We start from the raw sequence: 25,745 nt of genomic DNA, 5'->3' as shown, positions 1-25,745 counted from the left end.
AGGTCGTTTAACAGAGGTGCTTTTTAATATGGCGCTAACATCTTATTAAATCAAGCGCTGAAAAATGGCACTTTGATTTTGATGTACTACCCACAAAATACGAGGTGTTTTCTGCTAAGTGTTGTTGTCAAGGTGAGAAAACGAATTAGCGTGGATTTTTAATTACTTTTATCTTGAACTCTGATATAAGTTGGAAGGGAAACGTTGTCCTAGATAAATAAAGAGGTGGTACAACGGCTGATCAGACCTATGGTGAGGAGCCAGGTCCTGCAAACGCAAGGCGATGATTTCAGTCTTGGTTCTATCTCTAGCTTCTTTGCTCCTGCTGCTCCTTTCCTATGGAGGCTTCTGCTGGCAAGTAGACACCAGGGAACAAGAAAAGACATGTATTGTCTGAAATCCTGCTGCTCTTTTCTGGAAATCTGGGGAAAGGCTGCCATCTGCTGTAATTTGCCATCTTCAGCAACTAAGCGGTTGCTGAAAATCAAACTGACCTAAACCGAATCATAACAGTCTTGTTGAGGCTGTGCAGAGCTTAGGATACAAGCAAGGTAAGACAACCAAAGATGAACTGTGCGCTTAGAGACACATGGATGTTTTCCTAACAGATCACCCTCCTAATAACAGCTATTACCCATCCCTACAAAGTCATGCCCTTAGAGGAAAAGAATCACCCTTGTTGCCCCCACCTGCCTTAATCCCTGATATTTCCAGTTGGGTTTAGAGATGAGCAGAGGGGCAGCAATGTTTGTAAGCACCTCTCAGGAAGCTGCTGGCTGGGAGACAGTGTGCTGCTTCCCCAGCTACTGTCCCTGATTTAATCTAGGTGCCCATGGTACCTCTACAGCCTCTCAGCTGTTGTACTTGAAGAGATACTTTCTAAAATGCATAAAGGTGTGTGTCTCCTCTCCGTGGTATGTATGTGATAGCTAAGATAGCAACAAGTTAACTTGGCCACTTCAGCATTACTTGATTAGGATTCATTGTACCTTCTACTGGAGGACCTTGCATCCTGGAAAAGAGCAAAGTCTAAAAACATCTATAATTCAGAGCCCTTATCTCTGTTCTTTATTAAGAAAAAAAAAAAAACACTGCTGAAATTGTGGTAAAACTAAAATCAAATTTGTATCTCTTAAAGTCACTGACTAACATCCTGGCCCTGCTTGGTTGGTACCTCCTTGCTTGCTTCTTTGAAACTGCACGTTTTGGCTCACCTTTTCTCACAAACAAGAGGTTTTAGTTTACTTGAGCAAAGAAAGACTGAGAGGCCAGAAAGAATTGTTCCAAATAAATGAGTTATCATGGGAACAGGTGCAAAGGTGGGAACAAAGGACAGGAACTCCTGACACCCTGCCCATTTTGCAAACAGAAATTCAGTGCGCGGCTGTGGGTGGCAGCTTCGATGGATGCCTGTTCCTGGATTACGTTAAGAATCAAACAGTTCTCTCACATGCTCAGAAGAAAAGGCTGTGTTTAGGAGATATAGTTGTTAAAACATTCGTGTAGTGCGTTGTCTACTTGCTTTTAAGGTAGAGGTAGGGATGGCATCCATTCCTCTGCCAGACAGTGGCTAACACACTGAACTCCGGTAATGTTAAGACATTTCTCTGCTCCTGCAATACCAGCAGATGATGGAAGGATGGTTGGAAACAGTGAGGCCTGTGAATAAAAATAAATGATTTTGGCTGTGTTTTGTCACAGTAATCAGGAGGTCAAACAGCAAATATTGCTGAAGAAAAGTCAGGTCAGTGTGGTGGGTATTCAAGTCTAAATGGTGTAAGCAGACAGAGAGAAATTTATCAGTAGTATAAAGCTCTGGGTGAGACTGGTGGAAATACCCAGGGTAACATACAGATAGTAAAAAAAGATGAGAGAGAGAGGGACTTCTTCAGGAGTACCTCAAAGAGCAGCAGGCTTAAAAAGGAGTCTACTGTCTGCAGAAGTCTTATACCAAGAGAGCTGGAGGGCCCTGATAAGGCATCTTAATCCCCATGGATGATTTAAGTAAATGCTGTAGATGAATTCCATATACCAGGCATGCCTTCTTCCCAAACAAGAGAATTTCCAGTTGTGTTTTTCAGTAACTTCCCATGTTGCCATCTAATTTAAAAGCGAAGTCCTGTTTGAATTCAGGGGTGATGGTATCAGATTTGCCACTCGGGCTAGACTGCTTTCCATTACACTTCCCTGAAAACATCCCTCCTTTTGTAATGTAGGGATGGCAGTGACTGATTTCAAAGGGAGTGCTGCATATAACAAAGCTAGCCTGGAAAGCTGACAAATAAAACAAAAATAAAAAAAAAAAAAAAAACAGAGCCCCTGATGACTCAGGTATTAATGTACTCCATCAGACTAAGCTGGTATCTGATAAAACGTGCTCACTCCAGATAGAGAAGCCTCTGTGCTGGAGGCTGGCAGTACCAAGAAGAAGCTGGGTTAAGCGTGGATATATCTGCAACATGTCTAATGTGCCAAGGAGTGCCCTGAAGCCAGGAGGAAGTCTGCTAGCACTGCAGATATAGAGGAATAAATGCTCTATCACTTAGGAGCAACGGGAGTGATTTGACATCCCTGCTTTATGGGCTGTCCTTATGTTGTGATGGTGTCTCGATGGAGTCTATTTACAACATCATGCCTGGCCTAGATGGAGCCATTGACCTCTACCTTGATCCAACCACTTTTTCTTCCTTCAGGCTTTAGGAACAACCGTTTCCTCTGACACTTTGTACACTCTGACATACAGTAGTGGCCCAGATCACCCCCATCTCTGAAGGAAAGTGGCATAGGCATTTGTCCTCTCTCCAAAGATCCCATCCTGAGCTCCAGTAGCTAGCATCTGGCTGACATGATAAAAGTCATCTTCAAAATTGTCAAAGATGTTGGTTTTGAAAACCACTGACGTCGCACTGTAAAACTGCCATCCCTTTCTGAATCCTGTGTTCTTCTCCTTGATGGTTTCTTGTGGCAATGCACACCACGCTCCACTTACACAAGGCATGGAAATGTTTTCCCCAGTATTGGCATGAAAAATTCAGTCGTAAAATCCCTCTACTTCACTGAAGACAAGGAGAGCAGAAACTCTCCATCTGCTTTCACTGCAGTGTTCATTATTTTACATATTTCTTTTATATCCCCTGCTTCCTCTGAGGAGAGCTTTTCCTTGATGTTTGGTTGTTCCTCTCATTGTTTAATGATGCTCTTTTAGTGACAGGATTACCCACTATACTCAGAGCTCCTGGGGGACTTGCCCCTCTAATTATATTTAATCATTGTTTTCCCCCATATTCTTTATGAATCCCAATATCTTTTAATCTTTAGCTAGCAATACAAGTTGAGGAAAGGTTTTCTGTGAAAGTTTCTGAAAATTGGCAGTACCAGGGCCCAGCAAGCAAGGCCTTTTAAAATACTATAGCACCCCAAGAAAGGAGCCTAGATATTACTACAGATAACCCAGCTTTTACAATAGTTGGCTGACAGTTCTGCCACCAAATATTCTTTTCCTTATCTATAACTATCTGATACCTGGGGAAATGTTGAGCTACTTTTTTCTTTTTACTATTAATTTTTTATGCCATAAAACCCACTCCTGTTACTTTTCCAGGAAGACTCCACAGAAAACTCCTTGACCAAAGTGACTGTAGGAAAAAGCTCTGTCATATTTTTGTTGATTATCAAGAATGCTAATTTAACTCACATAATAAAAAAAAAAAAGAAGAAAATAGAAAAAAGAGAAAAAAGAAAAAAGAAAAAAAGAAAAAAGAAAAAAAAGTGATAGAAAAATTTTCCTGGCTAAAAGTACAGGGGATTGGACTTGTTTACTTAGGAGATTCTTTGTAGTACTGTGTCCCACATACACAGGAATAAGGATGTTTGTCATTTTATATCACCAGGGCACTGTAGCACACTGGCAGCACTGAGTCACGTTCCCCTGCAAAGCCTACGTGGCCCTTGGCAATCAGTAGGAAGCTGAGATAACTGAAATGTTACAGTCAGAAGAATTACCATAAAAACATACTTTATGGATATGTCGTACTCAAATAGGCAGATAAACACCACATCAAATGAACTATGGTTTACTGACTCACAATCTCCTCACCAAACTCTGCTGGTAAAGAAATGGCAATTTGTTTTATCTGCAGAGAACTATCAGCATGTTCAGGCTGCAAACATGAGAGTTCACAAGACCAGCCACGCTCTGTGCCCTAGAGAACTTTGTTATGGTTTAAAGGAGCCTTCCCTCTCAAAACTGCTAGAAATCACCCACCAATATCCTACAGTCTAGGCAGGAGGATATACCTTGGGCTGGGCTGGTTTTGTTATTTTTGCAGTGGTGTTTAACTAAAAGATGACAGCCAGAAAAGCAAGCAGTAGGACGTAAGTGCAAGTCTGTCATCCTTTCACTCCAGTCCACAAATATCATTCAGCATCATTTTATTCTTACCAAAGGGAACAGAGAGCTTTGCTGTTACTACAGAATGCTGCAGGACAGTAAAAACATTCGATTCAGAGATAACGTCAATGAAGCATAAAGTAGAAAATCAAATGACTGGTTACTCACTCTTTCCCTGTGTAAGTAGATAACAAGAAGCTTTTCATTGCAACTGAAAAACATTAAAGATCATGGGAGGGCGCAAAGCTAAAAGGTCACTTGAGTGTACGGCTTTCCTGTATGTCTGCAGCACAACTCATCATTTAAATGCACCTCTTTGGTGAAAGAGAAACAAAGACCTGAGGTTTTCAAACTGATCAATACTTCCTGGGCAAGTGTCACATAAGGGGTAGGTCCGGCTCTACATAAAGGTTATTTCATGCTAAGCGAGTGATGCCAAATTTCTGCTGAAAGTTGCTCTGAGTGATTGACTGAGGATAACCAGGCAGGAAGTCCTCCTAAGTAGAGCAAGGACGCTTCAAAATCGGCGGTCTGAACCACGCCAGCCAAGCACCGAGGTCAGTCCTCGGTCAGGGCCTGGCTGTCAGGCTGGACGCGACGCAGCAGCGGGTGCCTCAGCACCTGACTCACCCACAGCAGGCTTACAAAATGGCGCCCGCAGCGCTGGCCTTCGGCCTCAGGCTGACCCAGAGGGCTGGAGAGGGGAAAACTGGTTTACCACTGAGGCTGTGGGAAGGGCTTTCCCTTCACAAATGGTGGCTGTCGTTAATAACCACCCACAGCTGCTCCTCTGCTGGGCATTCCCTTTCTTTTTGCCTTTCCCTTCCTTTCCCGTCCCCTCCCATCTATTTCTTTGCCAGGGGGAAGTGGTTATGTACATACTCCATTAACACCAGTGACAGGACCCGCGGGAACGGGGTTAAGCTGAGGCAGGGGAAATTTAGGCTCGACATCAGGAGTGGGTTCTTCACAGAGAGGGTGGTTGCACACTGGAACAGGCTCCCCAGGGAAGTGGTCACTGCAGCGAGCCTGTCTGAATTTAAGAAGAGATTGGACTGTGCACTTAGTCACATGGTCTGAACTTTTGGGTAGACCTGTGCGGTATCAAGAGTTGGACTTGATGATCCTTAAGGGTCCCTTCCAACTCAGGATATTCTATGATTCTATGATACTCCCGGGTCCCTTTCCAAAAAGTCAGTCAGGCTACTGAAAACAAGCAGTGAATATGGTTTGGACAAGCCTGGCTGACTTTCCATCTCACTTCAGAGTGCTTGCAGGAGCCACGGGGGCACCCCCAGCCAGTCTGTAGCAATGACGAGCTGGTGAGGCAGGAATGCCATCCCGAACCCCCACGGCTGAGGACATCCGTCAGAAGCAATAGTAAGTAACACAAACCAGACCCGGAGCAAAGCACAGGACTAACACGGCCTCCACCCCTCCCGCAGCCTCTTGGACTTTCTTTCTGCTAAGTGTGGTTGCCAGATCACTCACCTCTTGAACTCCACCACTTGGAGCTTCCTAGATCTTAAAAACACTGGAGTCAAAGCACAGGTCTTACAGTGCTGTGCACGGCTACTTCATCCAGAGGTGGTACTCACAGGCTCCTCCAGCTGGCTCTGCTTCTTACTGATAGACCTCAGTCTCACGGCGTTGTCAGTGTTGAAAGGAAAATGACCCCTGGCAAACACGTGGAATATTTTCTGATTACTAGGAACTGGTAAATCTTCAGCATTACCGTTCCCCCACCCTAGATTTACAACCTATTTCAACGACACTACTGATTTTATTGGCTTTATCCATATGAGTAAATTCTGCAAACTCAGTGTTTCTGCAGTATGGATCTATATACAATGATCAGTTTTACATTATGTGCATGATCTCATATTTTATTGCAACTGTGCCATATTTTTGGGATTAAAGGACAGTGAGAGACACATTTTCCCCATGAGAAACGTGTCAAACGTGTGCCTACAATCTGACCACAGCTGTGGCTGATAGGGACAAAGAGATTTCTGCCAGGTAGTGGAAAAGATGCTACAAAAATATGGTGAGAGAAGTTTACAGGTTGCTGGAGGGAAATTCCTGTTGGCTTCCTAACAAGCATGTAATATTTAAAGTGGTGCCAGTGCACTCTCTGGACTCACTGCACTGCATCCCCAGTGGTGCCAGTGCACTCTCTGGAGTCATTGCACTGCATCCCCAGTGGTGCCAGTGCACTCTCTGGACTCACTGCACTGCATCCCCAGTGGTGCCAGTGCACTCTCTGGACTCATTGCACTGCATCCCCAGTGGTGCCAGTGCACTCTCTGGACTCACTGCACTGCATCCCCAGTGGTGCCAGTGCACTCTCTGGACTCACTGCACTGCATCCCCAGTGGTGCCAGTGCACTCTCTGAGAGTACTCTCCCCAGTTTCCAAAACTGTGTTGAGGCTGAAATGGTGTGTCTGTGTTTGGGCTGGGGTTGCACCTTGGTGAGTGTAGGGATGAGTTTTAAGCTGGTGCAGCAGAGGGCCAGGCTCCATTGTCCTGTAGTGTGTTTTGACCCATCAGCATAGCCTTTTGGTTTTCAGATAGCCTACTCAAGTACGTGATTTTTCCTGTGAGTGATGTTATTACATGGAATTGATTTTTTTGTTTTGTTTTGGCGTGTGATCTGTTATGCTCCCAGATTTTTCTTTCTATGTAAAGAAAGGTTTGAGCTAATTCCAGCTGAAAAAATTTCAGTTGCTTGGTCGTATTGTCCTTTCAATATTCAAAGCTGCAGCAAAAGCATGGGTATTGTTGCTTCTAGAAACACCCCGGTTCTCTTGTCTGCAGTCTGCATGCTGTTGAGCTAAACCAGATTTAAAACAAACAAACAAACAACAACAACAACAAAAAAAAAAAACACAAAAAAAACCCAACAGCTGCTGCTGCTTGTGCTCTTTCTACTTTCTAGTGCTTTGCCCCTCCCCTTTCCCAGGTGATTGGGTTTGGGTGCTGGGCGGGGCCAAATGGTATATGAGCCCCAGGTATGCCATTAGAGAGTTCATTGTGCCTGGGCTGCTCTTTGGGGTAAGTGCTTTGTTTTTCCTTCAGTCAGTTGCAGGGTTCTTTGGGCAGGTTGGAGTCTATGGATTTCTAGATTTTAAGTGCTTGGAAATCACTTACTAGAGGGATATTTAGCAGAGGTTGCTGGCTTGCTTGTTTTTGGGATGGTGGGATCCACTTGTGTTTTTGGGTTATATTTGAATCTCTAGACGTATGAAGGCACTTGTGTAACTCTCCAGAGGACTAAAAAGAGCTTGATTACACACTACAAGAGGCTTGACCACGTAGGCGCAGTATTACCAAGAGACTGAGCAGGGTCGTATCAGAGTTACCTTTTTCATCTGTAAAGGCCAGGTCTGTGATCGGCGCCGCCCGGGCACATATTGGCGCGGCGCCGCCCGGGCACGTATGTCTTAGATCGAGCTAACGAGCAGCTGAAGTAAAGCAACTGGGAAGAGAGAGGTATTGCAGCAGGTACGCTGTGGCTGTGAGGTGCTTCTGGGTGTGTTTTTCTCTCGTCTCAGCAGGTGCTTGGTGCAGTCTTGGACAGGGAAATGCCCGTGTCACGGAGCAGTGAGGGAAGGTGAGCATGTTGTCAGCCTGGTCGTCCCTTAACTGAAGTGAAGGGATGTAGTGGGTTTATGTGGCAAGGTTTTGGTAGCAGGGGGCTCTAGGGGTGGCTTCTGTGCGAAGAATCTAGAAGCTGCCCCATGTTAGGTAAGGGCCCCGCTGCTGAGCGGAGCCAATAAGTGATGTTGTTTGCGTGTCTGTGAGAGCATATTTAAGACAGGAAAAAAAAAAACCGTGCTGGTCCATGCAGCAGCTGGGAGAGCAAGAGGAGTGAGGAACAGCCTTGCAGGCGCCAAGGTCAGTGAAGAAGGAGGGGGAGAGGTACTCCAGGTGCCGGAGCAGAAGTCCCCTGCGGCCTGTGGCGAGGACCCTGGTGAAGCAGGCTGTCCTCCTGCAGCCCACGGAGTACCACGGTGGAGCAGGGTTCCATGCTGCAGCTGGTGGAGGAGGCCACGGTGGAGCAGGTGGACCTGCACCGATGGAGGCTGCGGCCTGTGGAAGACCCTTGCTGGAGCAGATTCCGGGCCGGACCTGTAGACCGTGGAGAGGGGACCACGCAGGAGCAGGTGAGCTGGCAGGAGCTGCTGCCTGTGGGGGACCCAGGTTGGAGCAGTTTGCTCCTGAGGGATGCACCCCGTGGTATGGACCTACATCTGGAACAGTTCTGGAAGAGCTGCTGCCTGTGGGAAGGCCATGCCAGATCAGTTGACCAAGGACTGCATCCTGTGGGAGGAACCCCACAGCACAGGGGATGAGGGCGTCCGAGAAGGAGTGGTGGCAAAGAAGCGCTATAGACTGACCATAAATGCCGGTCACCTGCACCGCTGGGGGCGAGAAGGTGGAAGAGGGTGGTTGGGGGGGGGAAGGTGCTTTTGGTTGCTTTTGTTAGTTTCTCGCTTCTCTACATTGTGTAGTAATAAGCAATAAATCTTTCTATCTTTCTATGCTGAGTGTGTTTTGCCTATCACGATATTTACTGTGTAATCTCCTCATCCTTATCTCAACCCTTGGGCCCTTTTTCCTTGTATTTTCTCCCTGTCCTTCTCTGAGGAGGGAGAGTGAGAGAGCGGTTTTGGTGGAGCTCGGTCGCCTACCCCTGTAAAACCACCACAGGGGAAGATGTTCAGGTGTTTCCCTCTGAGGGTCTGAGGTGAGGCTGTTTGGGACAGAGGAGCAGTGTGGCAGGTGGTGGCTTGCAAGCACAGTGGTCATTTTGTCCTTCTGTGTTCCCAGGTGGCATGGGTGGTGGTGGCCGTTCCTTTCGAGCTTGGATCTAACTTGCAGGTACAGAGGCAAGTGGACTGCTGTTTTGAAACGAAAACATTAAATATGGGGTCACTTCTGTTGTTGAGGGATGGGTGCTAATGCTGTCAGCTGAATGTTTGTCTTCTGACTGTGTTTTCCTTTGTTCAGGCTGAAACGCAGTGTGCAGTACAGGACATCACGACCCGAGCTACCTCTGGAGTGACGCTGGTGAGTGATGAACAGAGGTAGCTGTTATTTTTGGGGTGCGGTTGTCGCTGCACTTACTTTACTACATCAAATAGAGTAAAATTCCAGTTTCTCTTTTAGAGGTGCTCTAAGTAGCTTCAGAGAACGGGTGGAAGCGTCTGCCATGTGGGGTAGGTAAGCGGCTGAGGTAAAGGAGGGGATGAGAGTAACTGTCCTAAGGGTGCAGTGGCTTTTATTGCTGTGGTTGCCTTCTCTTGTGCTTATCAGGTGCCACAGGCAAGGTGGGCTGTGATAGTCTTTGGAATAGGAGCAAAGCAGGTCACTGGAATGCTGTTTGGTTCCTGAGAAAGGTGTAGCAGAGGAAAAAGGTGGTCTGGCGTGGCAGCTCCTGATGGTGGTCTTCTTCAGTAGGTGAAGCAGTGCCTGAAGCCCCATCCCGTGTAGCCTGAGCATGCCTCGCTGAGGATGAAGCCTGCTTTCCAGCAGTTTCCAAAACTGTTTGAGGCTGAAATGGTGTGTCTGTGTTTGGGCTGGGGTTGCACCTTGGTGAGTGTAGGGATGAGTTTTAAGCTGGTGCAGCAGAGGGCCAGGCTCCATTGTCCTGTAGTGTGTTTTGACCCATCAGCATAGCCTTTTGGTTTTCAGATAGCCTATTCAAGTACGTGATTTTTCCTGTGAGTGATGTTATTACATGGAATTGATTTTTTTGTTTTGTTTTGGCGTGTGATCTGTTATGCTCCCAGATTTTTCTTTCTATGTAAAGAAAGGTTTGAGCTAATTCCAGCTGAAAAAATTTCAGTTGCTTGGTCGTATTGTCCTTTCAATATTCAAAGCTGCAGCAAAAGCATGGGTATTGTTGCTTCTAGAAACACCCCGGTTCTCTTGTCTGCAGTCTGCATGCTGTTGAGCTAAACCAGATTTAAAACAAACAAACAAACAACAACAACAACAACAAAAAACAAAAAAAACCCAACAGCTGCTGCTGCTTGTGCTCTTTCTACTTTCTAGTGCTTTGCCCATCCCCTTTCCCAGGTGATTGGGTTTGGGTGCTGGGCTGGGCCAAATGGTATATGAGCCCCAGGTATGCCATTAGAGAGTTCATTGTGCCTGGGCTGCTCTTTGGGGTAAGTGCTTTGTTTTTCCTTCAGTCAGTTGCAGGGTTCTTTGGGCAGGTTGGAGTCTATGGATTTCTAGATTTTAAGTGCTTGGAAATCACTTACTAGAGGGATATTTAGCAGAGGTTGCTGGCTTGCTTGTTTTTGGGATGGTGGGATCCACTTGTGTTTTTGGGTTATATTTGAATCTCTAGACGTATGAAGGCACTTGTGTAACTCTCCAGAGGACTAAAAAGAGCTTGATTACACACTACAAGAGGCTTGACCACGTAGGCGCAGTATTATCAAGAGACTGAACAGGGTCGTATCAGAGTTACCTTTTTCATCTGTAAAGGCCAGGTCTGTGATCGGCGCCGCCCGGGCACACTTTGGCGCGGCGCCGCCCGGGCACACTTTGGCGCGGCGCCGCCCGGGCACACTTTGGCGCGGCGCCGCCCGGGCACACTTTGGCGCGGCGCCGCCCGGGCACACTTTGGCGCGGCGCCGCCCGGGCACACTTTGGCGCGGCGCCGCCCGGGCACACTTTGGCGCGGCGCCGCCCGGGCACACTTTGGCGCGGCGCCGCCCGGGCACACTTTGGCGCGGCGCCGCCCGGGCACACTTTGGCGCGGCGCCGCCCGGGCACACTTTGGCGCGGCGCCGCCCGGGCACACTTTGGCGCGGCGCCGCCCGGGCACACTTTGGCGCGGCGCCGCCCGGGCACACTTTGGCGCGGCGCCGCCCGGGCACACTTTGGCGCGGCGCCGCCCGGGCACACTTTGGCGCGGCGCCGCCCGGGCACACTTTGGCGCGGCGCCGCCCGGGCACACTTTGGCGCGGCGCCGCCCGGGCACACTTTGGCGCGGCGCCGCCCGGGCACACTTTGGCGCGGCGCCGCCCGGGCACACTTTGGCGCGGCGCCGCCCGGGCACACTTTGGCGCGGCGCCGCCCGGGCACACTTTGGCGCGGCGCCGCCCGGGCACACTTTGGCGCGGCGCCGCCCGGGCACACTTTGGCGCGGCGCCGCCCGGGCACACTTTGGCGCGGCGCCGCCCGGGCACACTTTGGCGCGGCGCCGCCCGGGCACACTTTGGCGCGGCGCCGCCCGGGCACACTTTGGCGCGGCGCCGCCCGGGCACACTTTGGCGCGGCGCCGCCCGGGCACACTTTGGCGCGGCGCCGCCCGGGCACACTTTGGCGCGGCGCCGCCCGGGCACACTTTGGCGCGGCGCCGCCCGGGCACACTTTGGCGCGGCGCCGCCCGGGCACACTTTGGCGCGGCGCCGCCCGGGCACACTTTGGCGCGGCGCCGCCCGGGCACACTTTGGCGCGGCGCCGCCCGGGCACACTTTGGCGCGGCGCCGCCCGGGCACACTTTGGCGCGGCGCCGCCCGGGCACACTTTGGCGCGGCGCCGCCCGGGCACACTTTGGCGCGGCGCCGCCCGGGCACACTTTGGCGCGGCGCCGCCCGGGCACACTTTGGCGCGGCGCCGCCCGGGCACACTTTGGCGCGGCGCCGCCCGGGCACACTTTGGCGCGGCGCCGCCCGGGCACACTTTGGCGCGGCGCCGCCCGGGCACACTTTGGCGCGGCGCCGCCCGGGCACACTTTGGCGCGGCGCCGCCCGGGCACACTTTGGCGCGGCGCCGCCCGGGCACACTTTGGCGCGGCGCCGCCCGGGCACACTTTGGCGCGGCGCCGCCCGGGCACACTTTGGCGCGGCGCCGCCCGGGCACACTTTGGCGCGGCGCCGCCCGGGCACACTTTGGCGCGGCGCCGCCCGGGCACACTTTGGCGCGGCGCCGCCCGGGCACACTTTGGCGCGGCGCCGCCCGGGCACACTTTGGCGCGGCGCCGCCCGGGCACACTTTGGCGCGGCGCCGCCCGGGCACCCGCCCGGGCACACTTTGTCCTTCTGTGTTCCCAGGTGGCATGGGTGATGGTGGCCGTTCCTTTCGAGCTTGGATCTAACTTGCAGGTACAGAGGCAAGGGGACTGCTGTTTTGAAACGAAAACATTAAATATGGGGTGACTTCTGTTGTTGAGGGATAGGTGCTAATGCTGTCAGCTGAATGTTTATCGTCTGACTGTGTTTTCCTTTGTTCAGGCTGAAACGCAGTGTGCAGTACAGGACGTCACGACCCGAGCTACCTCTGGAGTGACTCTGGTGAGTGACGAACAGAGGTAGCTGTTATTTTTGGGGTGCGGTTGTCACTGCAGTTTTTTTAACTATATCAAATAGAGTAAAATTCCAGTTTCTCTTTTGGAGGTGCTCTAGGTGGCTTCAGAGAACAGGTGGAAGCATCTGCCATGTTGGGTAGGTAAGCAGCTGAGGTAAAGGAGGGGATGAGAGTAACTGTCCTGAGGGTGCTGTGGCTTTTGCTGCTGTGGTTGCCTTCTCTTGTGCTTATCAGGTGCCACAGGCAAGGTGGGCTGTGATAGTCTTTGCAATAGGAGCAAAGCAGGTCACTGGAATGCTGTTTGGTTCCCGAGACAGGAGTTGTAGAGGAGAAAAGCTTTCAATATTCAAAGCTGAAGCAAAAATAAATAAACCACAGCTGCTGCTTCTCCTCTTTCTGCTTGTGCTTTGCCCCTCCCCTTTCCCAGGTGATTGGCTTTGGGTTCCAGGGAGGGCCTGGTGGTCACTGAGTCACAGGCATCCCATCAGAGAGCTCATTCTGCCTGGGCTGCTCTTTGGGGTAAGTGCTTTGTTTTTCCTTCAGTGAGTTGGAGGTTTCTTTAGGTGGTTAAGAGTCTATGGACTGATGCGTTTCCACGTAGAGACCGGTACGCCCATCTTTGTGAGGTAACAACTAGTAGGATCTGTTAGAGTAAACCAATCTAGTAATAGGTGCCTGTATTGCATGCAGCTCTTCTTCAGGTGAGTAATTGTTATAGCATGTTTACGGATAGGATGGCAGTGCTACTTTGTGTGTTTGCTTTTGGTTCTGGGTCCCTTATGATTTTTGCTGAATTAAGGCAAATATTATGAAAGTTATAACCTTGGTGGCAAAGTGATGGAGCAGGGTTTAGGAGATAAGTATCATCGAAGCTCCCTGTGTAAGCATGCATCTGAAAAGAGCAGCAGTAGGCGTGTAAGGGGTAGTCTTTTTCAGGGTTAGGGACAGTTTGTTGTATTTTTGGAGCTTTTGCCTGTGGTTTGTGTGGCTGTAGAGTCTTTAGACGTTGCAGCCTTCTAGTTTTTAAGTGCTTGGAATTCACGTAATAGAGGTGTGCTTAGGAGGTGTTGCTGGCTAACTTGTTTTTGGGAATTGGTGGGGTACAGTTCCTTTTTTTTTGAGTTATCTTTTAATCTCTAGGTATATCAAGTCATTTGCATAACTGTCCAGAGGCTTCACAAGGAGCTTCAGTACGCATCAGAAGGGGCTTGACCGCATAAGTGCAGTATTACGGAGAGACTGAGCAGGGTCACCGTTCTCATCTGTAAAGGGTAAGTCTGTGATTACCCCTGTTGGGGCTGCTGTGCATTTATGGCCTTTTGGCATTTGTGGACCTGAGGGTCTGTTTTTTTTTTTTTCTGGCTCTCGTCTCTGTGTTTGAGTTCTCTGCAAGGAGCTGTACTGTTTGTGTGTCCATCACGGATATGACCTTCTCTTTTTGTTTCTTGTAGCCCAGGGCATGGGCACGGACACTTGAATGAGGCACGAGGGTGAGTGGACGGCAGTGTGGGCCCTGAGTTGGTCAGTGGATTGTGTTGGTCTGCTTTGCCTGTTATGCAGGCTTTGGAAGCACCTTGAGAGAGCAGAGTACATCTCCTGCCACGTTCCTGAGGCGCGCTAGGCGTCAGCGGTTCCAGTTCCTGAAATGCTGGAGATGCTCGGAGCACAAGAGGAGCTGGGAGCGTGATGCATCTCCTTGGGATGTTAGGTGAGCGAAGCGGTGGTACTGGGTTGGGGAACGTGGGTCTGGGGCTTCTTGGCTGTTGGGGTAGGGGAGGAAAGAAGAGGAGTGGGTATAGACTGTTTTGTGGATTGTCATTTTTGTTTGTTCTTTCTCCTTGGTCTAAGCTACGTGACCTTGGCTCAGCACAGTAAATGGAAGCACTAAGCCTGGATCGGGAAGGTGAGTGGAGAAAAGTTGGGAAAAGGGCATTGGTTTTGGTTTGGTAGTCTATTGGTCCCACCTCTGGGTGACTCCTCTTTTCCGGGGACGAAGAAGATAGTGGGGACATCCTAGTTGGCCTCTGTGGTCCACCTTGAGGATGGATTGTGACCCCTGAGAATTAAGTCCAGGGGCAAATACTGTGTGTTTGGGGGTGGTTGGCAGGGGAAGGCGGGCAGTTGTCTGGAGTTGGTCTATCTGACTTCAGTAGCAGAGCAGGTCAGTGGACTACTGTTTTGTTTTTGAGGTGGGTGTTTCACTGGAAGAAGTTTGGCTGGTGTGCCAGTGCCCGATGGCACTTTATTTCTGCAGGTGAAGAGGAGCCTCGTGCCGGAAGCAATGTCCTGGCTAGCCTTCGTGTTCCTTGATGAGGATGGAATCTGCCTCCCGTCATTCCCAAGCTAAGTTGGGGTGCAAGTGCTATGTTTGCTTTCGGGTTTTGAATGCACACATAGGGCGAGGGTCTGTGCTTTTAAGTCATTGCTGTGGATGGGGCCTTTTAGGATTGATCACGGTCAGACAGTGTGTGGGGGTGTGAGGTTCTATCAGGTACGGCTTGAGCACGTGCCAGGCAGGGCAGTTCCAGCTTGGTGTCTGTGTTCTCTGTTGTCTGTGCTGTGCTGTTGCTCCTGGTGCTTGGCAGGCCCTGGGGAAGCCTTCCTGAGGGTGTTGAACACTTGACCTCACTGGAATAATGCTGATGCTCAATCGGAAGCTGAGCATTTCTTGTCTTGCAGTGGGAGCCTAAAGAGATCATTTCTTCTGTGCGTGTAATTTTTTTGTATCAAATGTTTCTTGATGTGATCATCATATGTTACGCGCTCCTCAGGTCTTGATATCCTCATTGCCTTTTTCCACTGGACGGATTAGATGGGCAACTTGTTAGCCACACCAAAGGTCCTAAATGCTTGTTTCATCATCGTAGGGCTGATCTGAGCACTTCTTGTCTTGCATTCGCAGCTTAAAGCGCAGATATGTTTCAGGTCTTGTGCATCATATTCGGTTTCAGATGGCATCTGTTTCCATCCTCGCTGTTGTGGAAGTCATGTGGGCTTCATCAGGAGCTCTGTCTTGGGAGTTCATTTCTGAAGCATTTTTCTTCTGGGGTTTGCACTCCCCATCCTTCTGGTCTCTTGCCTTGAAGGCAGGCTTTTTATGCCTCCATCATCCCAGTTCTGGCAGTTGCTTCCAGTCGCATGTAGTGACATTTGAGTCTCTCCTTGGGTCTGCTGCAGGGCACCTGTTCTGACTAGCTGTCGCTGTAGGGCTTCCCTCTGGGAGTCCTTTTTTTGCGCCTTGTGTTCTGTGTTTTGTTCGTAACGTTTGTAGCGTGCCTGTGTGTGTGTTTGGCCTGGAGCTGTCCTGCCTGGCAGTTAGTGATGGTAACTAATGTGGCGGTGTACTAATACATTGTCCGGACTGTTTTGGCAAAGATATCCGGGCTGTCTCTGGGCACGTACTGAAGGGCAGCTGGCACAGAGTCATCTCCGTGGTGTTTGGCAAATGTGGAGGGGGAGACCTGAGCTGCTTGCGAGCAGCTGTTTGCATAGTGCTTGAGTAGTGCTAGAGGAGAGGTCTGTCATTGAATCTTGAAAGCTCGCAGATGTGGGGTTTTGATTTTTTGTTTGTATTTCTTTCCCCTCCCCAGTAGAGGGGTAAACCTTAGGAGGAACTGGTCACAGGAAAGAGCTCCTTTTGGAACCGTCAAGGACTCGGTAGGCAACCCAGTGACTGGCTTGATCTACTTTCCAGGTGCTGAGGCAAGGGGGCTGCTGTTTTGAAATGATAAAATTAGCCATGGGGTCCCTTGTGTTGTTGAGGGATGGGTGCTAATGCTGGCATCTGAATGATTGCCTTCTGACTGTTTTCATTTGTTAAAGCTGAAACACAGCGTACAACCTGGGACTTCACGACCAGAGCTGGTTTTGGCAAGGTGAGCGATGAACAGATGCAGCAGTTATTTTAGGGGTGCGGTTGTCACTGCAGTTACTTAACTACACAAAATACAGTTAAAGTCCTGTTTATATTCCAGAGGTGTTGTAGCTGGCTTAAGAGAGCAGATGGAAGCATCTGCCTCGAGGGCAGGTGAGGGGGCAGAGTAAGGGAGCAGGTGAGAGTACCTGTCCTAGCTGTGCTGCGGCTTTGGATGCTGCCGCGGCCTATGCTTTTCTTTTTCTTTCGCAGGTGCCTTGCACAGACTCAGAGGGGCCAAGCTGCACTCTGAAGAGCAGCACGAGAAGGGCAGGCTGGTCGTGAGTGGGGTTGGAGCAGAATGGCCAAGTTGCGCAAGGTGACTGCGAAGGGTATCCATCTTGCTTTGCAGGTGCCCTGGCAGGCTCTACACAGAAGTGGCTGAGGATTTGAGAAGAGGTTACAGAGCATCAAGGAGCGGCACGTGCAGTGACCGTTTCCAAACGGTATGGTTGCTTTCTCTTCTGTTGGTCAGGTGCCACAGGCAAGGTGGGCTGTGACACTAGTCTTTAGAATCGGAGCAAAGCAGGTCACTTGAATGCCGCAGGGCATCTGAGAAGGGTGTTTTAACAGAAAAAGCTTGTCTGGCATGGCAGTGCCTGATGGCAGTGTGTTTCCACAGGTGAAGAGGTGCCTGAAGCCCCATCCTGTCTAGCCTGCGCACACCTCGCTGAGAAGGAAAGCCGCTTTCCAGTAATTCAGAAAGCCAAGTTACGTCTCGGCCTTGAGCATCTGGGGCGTGTGCCTGTGCTTTTGGGCCTGTCTGTAGCGTTTGGCACCTGCATTAGTACTTTCTTGGCATATATTTAGGCTTTTGGGGCCTGTGTCTTGGGGGTGTGTGGAACTGCTTGTACACCTCTGGGGACTGTGTTTTTGGGGGGGGGGGTCAGGGCCTGCATCTGGGGGGGTTGGAAGCTGCTCCTACAATGTAGGGATCTGTATCTGGGGGGGTTGGGAGGTGCTTGTACACCTTTTTGACTTGCATCTGGAGTGGGTTGGGAGCTGCTTGTACACCTTTGGGACTTGTGTCTGGGGGGGTTGGGAGCTGCTTGTACACTGGAGGGTCCTGCCTTGGGCAGGGTTTGTAGCTGCTTGTACAGCTTTGGGGTCTGCAGCTGGGAGGGGTTGTGAGTTGCTTGTACACGCTAGGGGCTTCCCTCTATGGGGCTTTGGGGCTTGCCTCGGGGGGGGGTTGAGAGCTGCTTGCACACCCTTGGGGCCTGCCTCTGTGGGGGCTTGGTGCCTGCGTCTGGGGAGTGGGGGGGTTCAGAGCTGGTTGTACAGTATAGGAGCCTGCGTTTGGGGGGGGTTGGGAGCTGCTCGTGCACTGGACGCCTGGGTTGGTGGGGAGGTTTGGAGCTGCCTTGTGCACCTTTGGGGCTTGCATCTGGGGGGGGTTGGGTGCTGGTTGTACACCTTTGGGGCCTGCCTCTGGGGAGGGAGGGTGGGGAGGGAGTTTCTTGTACACCTTTGGGGCCTGTGTCTGGGGGGGCTTGGGGCCTGCGTCTGGGGGAGGGAGTTTGGAGCTGGTTGTACACCTTTCGGGATTGCATCTGGAGGGGGTTGGGGCCTGCCTTCTGGGGATAGGTGGTTGTGCGCTGCTTGTACACCTTTGGGGCCTGCGTCTGGGGGGGGGAGGTGGGAGCTGCTTGTACACTGTTAGGGCCTGCCTTGGGGGGGGGGTTGGGGCATGTGCCTTTGGGGATGGGGTTGGGAGCTGCTTCTATGCTGTAGGGGTCTGGGTCTTGGGGGGTTGGGGCTGTTTGTACACCTTTGGGGCGTGCCTCTGGGGAGGGCGGGGAGTTGCTTGTACACCTTTGGGGCCTGTGTCTGGGGGGGGTTGGGGCCTGTGCTGGGGGGGTTGGGAGCTGCTTGTACACTCTAGGGTCCTCTGGCGGGCTTTGGAGCCTCCCTTTGAGGGGGGCAGTTGGGAGCTGGTTGTACACCTTTGGGGCCTGAGTCTGGGGCGTGGGGGCTGGGGCTGGGGCTTGGGGCCTGTGTCTGGGGGTGGGTTGTGGCCCGCTTGTAGACTTCTGCAGCCTGCGTCTGGTGTTTGGGGGCTTTTCTGTAGCATTTGGGGCTTGCATTTTGGCTTTGGGATGTGTCTTGAGCTTCTGGGGCCTAGCTGTAGTGCTTGGGGCCTGCGTCTGGGGCTTTTCTGTAGCATTTTGGTCACGTGTTTGTGATTTGGGGTCTGTATCCAGGGTTTTGCCTTTTTTGTAGTTTTCAGCTTTGTGTCAGTTTCTTTGTCGGTTGCCTGGGGTTAGGGGCAGTTTGGGGTTTGGATCATTAGTCAGTGTCATTAGCGTCGGGGGGTTGATATGAAGGGTTAGGGTTGTGGTTAGAGTTGTTAGGGTTAAAGGGAATAAGGATTTTAGGGTAAGGGGATCAAGGTTGTGGGAATAAAAATGTTTTTGCACAGAGTTACCTTGTTTAGAGGGAAGGAAGGTGGTATTGAGATATGCTTGTAGTGAGAAGAAAGCTTACCAGACAACCTTGTGAAATGCAGACAACCAGAATCCTTAGAGCAATTGGGTGGAAATCACGGTGTAAGAAACATTACCACCTCAAAGAGGAAAACAGTCAAGGAAAAAAGAAAATTGACTTGTAACAGGCCAGCAGCTGTGTATTTTCAGTGAAGCACCGGATAGATTGTGAACCTGGATTACCCAGTCAATGGGGATACTGGGGAGGGTCCTGGTCACCGAGAGGAAAAAAAAATTTATAAAAACTGTGTTATGGAACTAGTAGGTAGCTTGTGGGACGCCTGCCATTGCAATCATGAATAAAAATGCTACTTCACTGAGATCCTTGCCTGAGCCTATGTTATTGGTTACAGAGTGTTTCTAACAAGGTGTTGGGGTTTTAAGGTTTCAGGGCTAAGGCACTAGGGTTGGGTTTCAGGGTTAGGGTTTCCAGGGTTAGGATTTTAAGGTTGTTAGGGCTGGACTTATAAGGGTTAGGGGTTGGGGGTTAGTGTGTTAAGGTTTTAAAATATTTTGTGGTTTTAGTGTTGATAGGGTTTTTAGGGTTAGGGTCTTAGGGTTTTAGTTATGGTCAGGTATTTAGAGTTAGGGTTTTAAGGTCTTATAAAAAAAAAAAATTAAGGTTAGGGTCTCCAGGGTTAGGGCTTTGAGAATCTTTACTTTTTGGGTTAGGGTTTAGAGGGTCCTAATTTTTAGGGTTAGGGGTTTTAGGCGTAGGTCTTCAGGGGTTTAGTGTGGTAAATTTTATCGGGTTACGGCTGTAAGGGTTTTTAGGGTTAGGGTTTCTAGGGTTTGTTGGGGTAGGGGTTAGGGTTAGATGTGTGGTTGCCATAGGGTTAGGGGTCAGGGTTCTTAGGGGTTAGGCCCAATATTAGGGTGGAAGGCCAAACTAAGAGGGGGGGAGGAAGGGTTGAAGCCCCCCAAAATTGAAGGGTTGAAGCCCAAAGTTAGGGGAAGGAACTTCAAAATTGTGGGGTCCCCCAAAATTGGGTGGAAGAACTCTTAATATTAAGGGGGAACCCAAAAAAGGAGGGTGGGGGACTCTAAAATTGGGGGGGTCCCCCAAAATTGGTCGGGTCCCCCCAAATTAGGGGAGGAACCCCCAAAATTGGGTGGGCGAACCCCCAAATTGGGGGGGGAAGAAGACTTAAATGGAAGTGTGAAATTCCAGAATTGAATGTGGACCCCCCCCAGACCTGGGGAGGAATCCCCAAAGTTGGGGGGGGACCCACAAAATTGGAGTTAAAGCCCCAGATCCAGGGGAGCTAAGCCCCAAATTAAGGGAAGGAACCTCAAAAATGTGGTGAGAACCCCAACATTGGGGGAAAGAACCTTAATATTAGGGTGGCAGGCGAAGAAAGGATGGTGGGGGACTCCAAAATTGTGGGGGGCTTGGAATTGGGGGGAATCCCCAAAACGGAGGGGGAACCCCAAAACTAGGGGGCGAAGCACAAAAATAGGGGAAGGAACACCAAAATTGTGGGGAAGAACTCTGAAATGGAGAGGTGAAAACTTTGATGGCAGAAAGTGGCACCGTACGTGTTTTTTCAGGTATAACTCAGGTTCAGCTTCTTGTTCCGGTTAGGGTTATGTTTAGGGTATTTGGAAAGAGTGAAGGCGCAGAGTCCTGTTGAGTGTGGGGTTGCGTAAAGGCTCCCCCAGGGGGTTCAGGTGTAGCCAAAGGCTTCCGCTGAGAGCACTTTTTGATGGCAGAAAGTGGCACCGTCCGTGTTTTTTCGGGTCTAAGTCGGGTTCAGCTTCTTGTTCCGGTTAGGGTTATGTTTAGGGTTGTTTGGAAAGAGTGAAGGCGCAGAGTCCTGTTGAGTGTGGGTTTGCGTAAAGGCTCCCCCAGGGAGTTCAGGTGTAGCCAAAGGCTTCCGCTGAGAGCACTTTTGATGGCAGAAAGTGGCACCGTATGTGTTTTTTCGGGTCTAACTCGGGTTCAGCTTCTTGTTCCGGTTAGGGTTATGTTTAGGGTTGTTAGGAAAGAGTGAAGACGCACGAGTCCTGTTGAGTGTGGGGTTGCGTAAAGGCTCCCCCAGGGAGTTCAGGTGTACCCAAAGGCTTCCGCTGAGAGCACTTTTTGATGGCAGAAAGTGGCACCGTCCATGTTTTTTAGGGTCTAACTCAGGTTCAGCTTCTTGTTCCGGTTAGGGTTATGTTTAGGGCTGTTAGGAAAGAGTGAAGGCGCAGAGTCCTGTTGAGTGTGGGGTTGCGTAAAGGCTCCCCCAGGGAGTTCAGGTGTAGCCAAAGGCTTCTTCTGAGAGCACTTTTTGATGGCAGAAAGTGGCACCGTCCGTGTTTTTTCGGTTCTAGGTCGGGTTCAGCTTCTTGTTCCGGTTAGGGTTATGTTTAGGGTTGTTAGGAAAGAGTGAAGACGCAGAGTCCTGTTGAGTGTGGGGTTGCGTAAAGGCTCCCCCAGGGAGTTCAGGTGTAGCCAAAGGCTTCCGCTGAGAGCACTTTTTGATGGCAGAAAGTGGCACCGTCCGTGTTTTTTCGGGTCTAACTCTGGTTCAGCTTCTTGTTCCGGATAGGGTTATGTTTAGGGTTGTTTGGAAAGAGTGAAGACGCAGAGTCCTGTTGAGTGTGGGGTTGCGTAAAGGCTCCCCCAGGGAGTTCAGGTGTAGCCAAAGGCTTCCGCTGAGAGCACTTTTTGATGGCAGAAAGTGGCACCGTCCGTGTTTTTTCGGGTCTAAGTCGGGTTCAGCTTCTTGTTCCGGTTAGGGTTATGTTTAGGGTTGTTTGGAAAGAGTGAAGGCGCAGAGTCCTGTTGAGTGTGGGGTTGCGTAAAGGCTCCCCCAGGGAGTTCAGGTGTAGCCAAAGGCTTCCACTGAGAGCACTTTTTGATGGCAGAAAGTGGCACCGTCCGTGTTTTTTCGGGTCTAACTCGGGTTCAGCTTCTTGTTCCGGTTAGGGTTATGTTTAGGGTTGTTAGGAAAGAGTGAAGGCGCAGAGTCCTGTTGAGTGTGGGGTTGCGTAAAGGCTCCCCCAGGGAGTTCAGGTGTAGCCAAAGGCTTCCGCTGAGAGCACTTTTTGATGGCAGAAAGTGGCACCGTCCGTGTTTTTTCGGGTCTAACTCGGGTTCAGCTTCTTGTTCCGGTTAGGGTTATGTTTAGGGTTGTTTGGAAAGAGTGAAGACGCAGAGTCCTGTTGAGTGTGGGGTTGCGTAAAGGCTCCCCCAGGGAGTTCAGGTGTAGCCAAAGGCTTCCGCTGAGAGCACTTTTTGATGGCAGAAAGTGGCACCGTACGTGTTTTTTCGGGTCTAAGTCGGGTTCAGCTTCTTGTTCCGGTTAGGGTTATGTTTAGGGTTGTTAGGAAAGAGTGAAGACGCAGAGTCCTGTTGAGTGTGGGGTTGCGTAAAGGCTCCCCCAGGGAGTTCAGGTGTAGCCAAAGGCTTCTTCTGAGAGCACTTTTTGATGGCAGAAAGTGGCACCGTACGTGTTTTTTCGGGTCTAACTCGGGTTCAGCTTCTTGTTCCGGTTAGGGTTATGTTTAGGGTTGTTTGGAAAGAGTGAAGGCGCAGAGTCCTGTTGAGTGTGGGGTTGCGTAAAGGCTCCCCCAGGGAGTTCAGGTGTAGCCAAAGGCTTCCGCTGAGAGCACTTTTTGATGGCAGAAAGTGGCACCGTCCGTGTTTTTTCGGGTCTAACTCGGGTTCAGCTTCTTGTTCCGGTTAGGGTTATGTTTAGGGTTGTTTGGAAAGAGTGAAGGCGCAGAGTCCTGTTGAGTGTGGGGTTGCGTAAAGGCTCCCCCAGGGAGTTCAGGTGTACCCAAAGGCTTCCGCTGAGAGCACTTTTTGATGGCAGAAAGTGGCACCGTCCGTGTTTTTTCGGGTCTAAGTCGGGTTCAGCTTCTTGTTCCGGTTAGGGTTATGTTTAGGGTTGTTAGGAAAGAGTGAAGGCGCAGAGTCCTGTTGAGTGTGGGGTTGCGTAAAGGCTCCCCCAGGGAGTTCAGGTGTACCCAAAGGCTTCCGCTGAGAGCACTTTTTGATGGCAGAAAGTGGCACCGTCCGTGTTTTTTCGGGTCTAAGTCGGGTTCAGCTTCTTGTTCCGGTTAGGGTTATGTTTAGGGTTGTTTGGAAAGAGTGAAGGCGCAGAGTCCTGTTGAGTGTGGGGTTGCGTAAAGGCTCCCCCAGGGAGTTCAGGTGTACCCAAAGGCTTCCGCTGAGAGCACTTTTTGATGGCAGAAAGTGGCACCGTCCGTGTTTTTTCGGGTCTAAGTCGGGTTCAGCTTCTTGTTCCGGTTAGGGTTATGTTTAGGGTTGTTTGGAAAGAGTGAAGGCGCAGAGTCCTGTTGAGTGTGGGGTTGCGTAAAGGCTCCCCCAGGGAGTTCAGGTGTACCCAAAGGCTTCCGCTGAGAGCACTTTTTGATGGCAGAAAGTGGCACCGTATGTGTTTTTTCAGGTCTAACTCGGGTTCAGCTTCTTGTTCCGGTTAGGGTTATGTTTAGGGTTGTTAGGAAAGAGTGAAGACGCAGAGTCCTGTTGAGTGTGGGGTTGCGTAAAGGCTCCCCCAGGGAGTTCAGGTGTAGCCAAAGGCTTCCGCTGAGAGCACTTTTTGATGGCAGAAAGTGGCACCGTACGTGTTTTTTCGGGTCTAACTCGGGTTCAGCTTCTTGTTCCGGTTAGGGTTATGTTTAGGGTTGTTAGGAAAGAGTGAAGGCGCAGAGTCCTGTTGAGTGTGGGGTTGCGTAAAGGCTCCCCCAGGGAGTTCAGGTGTAGCCAAAGGCTTCCGCTGAGAGCACTTTTTGATGGCAGAAAGTGGCACCGTCCGTGTTTTTTCGGGTCTAAGTCGGGTTCAGCTTCTTGTTCCGGTTAGGGTTATGTTTAGGGTTGTTGGAAAGAGTGAAGGCGCAGAGTCCTGTTGAGTGTGGGGTTGCGTAAAGGCTCCCCCAGGGAGTTCAGGTGTACCCAAAGGCTTCCGCTGAGAGCACTTTTTGATGGCAGAAAGTGGCACCGTCCGTGTTTTTTCGGGTCTAACTCGGGTTCAGCTTCTTGTTCCGGTTAGGGTTATGTTTAGGGTTGTTAGGAAAGAGTGAAGGCGCAGAGTCCTGTTGAGTGTGGGGTTCCGTAAAGGCTCCCCCAGGGAGTTCAGGTGTAGCCAAAGGCTTCCGCTGAGAGCACTTTTTGATGGCAGAAAGTGGCACCGTCCGTGTTTTTTCGGGTCTAAGTCGGGTTCAGCTTCTTGTTCCGGTTAGGGTTATGTTTAGGGTTGTTTGGAAAGAGTGAAGGCGCAGAGTCCTGTTGAGTGTGGGGTTGCGTAAAGGCTCCCCCAGGGAGTTCAGGTGTAGCCAAAGGCTTCCGCTGAGAGCACTTTTTGATGGCAGAAAGTGGCACCGTCCGTGTTTTTTCGGGTCTAACTCGGGTTCAGCTTCTTGTTCCGGTTAGGGTTATGTTTAGGGTTGTTAGGAAAGAGTGAAGGCGCAGAGTCCTGTTGAGTGTGGGGTTGCGTAAAGGCTCCCCCAGGGAGTTCAGGTGTAGCCAAAGGCTTCCGCTGAGAGCACTTTTTGATGGCAGAAAGTGGCACCGTCCGTGTTTTTTCGGGTCTAACTCGGGTTCAGCTTCTTGTTCCGGTTAGGGTTATGTTTAGGGTTGTTAGGAAAGAGTGAAGACGCAGAGTCCTGTTGAGTGTGGGGTTGCGTAAAGGCTCCCCCAGGGAGTTCAGGTGTAGCCAAAGGCTTCCGCTGAGAGCACTTTTTGATGGCAGAAAGTGGCACCGTCCGTGTTTTTTCGGGTCTAACTCGGGTTCAGCTTCTTGTTCCGGTTAGGGTTATGTTTAGGGTTGTTAGGAAAGAGTGAAGGCGCAGAGTCCTGTTGAGTGTGGGGTTGCGTAAAGGCTCCCCCAGGGAGTTCAGGTGTAGCCAAAGGCTTCTTCTGAGAGCACTTTTTGATGGCAGAAAGTGGCACCGTCCGTGTTTTTTCGGGTCTAACTCGGGTTCAGCTTCTTGTTCCGGTTAGGGTTATGTTTAGGGTTGTTAGGAAAGAGTGAAGACGCAGAGTCCTGTTGAGTGTGGGGTTGCGTAAAGGCTCCCCCAGGGAGTTCAGGTGTAGCCAAAGGCTTCCGCTGAGAGCACTTTTTGATGGCAGAAAGTGGCACCGTACGTGTTTTTTCGGGTCTAACTCGGGTTCAGCTTCTTGTTCCAGTTAGGGTTATGTTTAGGGTTGTTAGGAAAGAGTGAAGGCGCAGAGTCCTGTTGAGTGTGGGGTTGCGTAAAGGCTCCCCCAGGGAGTTCAGGTGTAGCCAAAGGCTTCCGCTGAGAGCACTTTTTGATGGCAGAAAGTGGCACCGTCCGTGTTTTTTCGGGTCTAACTCGGGTTCAGCTTCTTGTTCCGGTTAGGGTTATGTTTAGGGTTGTTTGGAAAGAGTGAAGGCGCAGAGTCCTGTTGAGTGTGGGGTTGCGTAAAGGCTCCCCCAGGGAGTTCAGGTGTACCCAAAGGCTTCCGCTGAGAGCACTTTTTGATGGCAGAAAGTGGCACCGTCCGTGTTTTTTCGGGTCTAACTCGGGTTCAGCTTCTTGTTCCGGTTAGGGTTATGTTTAGGGTTGTTAGGAAAGAGTGAAGACGCAGAGTCCTGTTGAGTGTGGGGTTGCGTAAAGGCTCCCCCAGGGAGTTCAGGTGTACCCAAAGGCTTC

The 25,745-nt window shown here is 50.7% G+C and overlaps 1 long non-coding RNA gene across 8 annotated transcripts; it reads left to right on the top strand.

Moving 5' to 3' along the window:
- Nucleotides 1-12,366: 12,366 nt before the first annotated feature.
- LOC136790311 (uncharacterized) lies at nt 12,367-17,485 on the top strand. Of its 8 annotated transcripts, XR_010829961.1 has the most exons (9): nt 12,367-12,517; nt 12,647-12,706; nt 12,809-13,990; nt 14,171-14,427; nt 14,568-14,622; nt 14,974-15,072; nt 16,310-16,376; nt 16,542-17,078; nt 17,255-17,485. It is a non-coding gene; the product is annotated as an uncharacterized lncRNA (long non-coding RNA). The 8 variants fall into 8 exon arrangements; XR_010829959.1 differs by having other exon boundaries at nt 16,310-17,078; XR_010829957.1 differs by having other exon boundaries at nt 12,369-12,517; nt 14,171-14,209; nt 14,280-14,427; nt 14,974-17,078; nt 17,255-17,484.
- The last annotated feature ends 8,260 nt before the right edge of the window (nt 17,486-25,745 follow it).

This window comes from Anser cygnoides, chromosome 3 (genome assembly GCF_040182565.1).
Source record: "Anser cygnoides isolate HZ-2024a breed goose chromosome 3, Taihu_goose_T2T_genome, whole genome shotgun sequence".
Lineage (NCBI taxonomy): Eukaryota > Metazoa > Chordata > Aves > Anseriformes > Anatidae > Anser > Anser cygnoides.
This window is presented reverse-complemented; position numbering and strand designations above follow the sequence as displayed.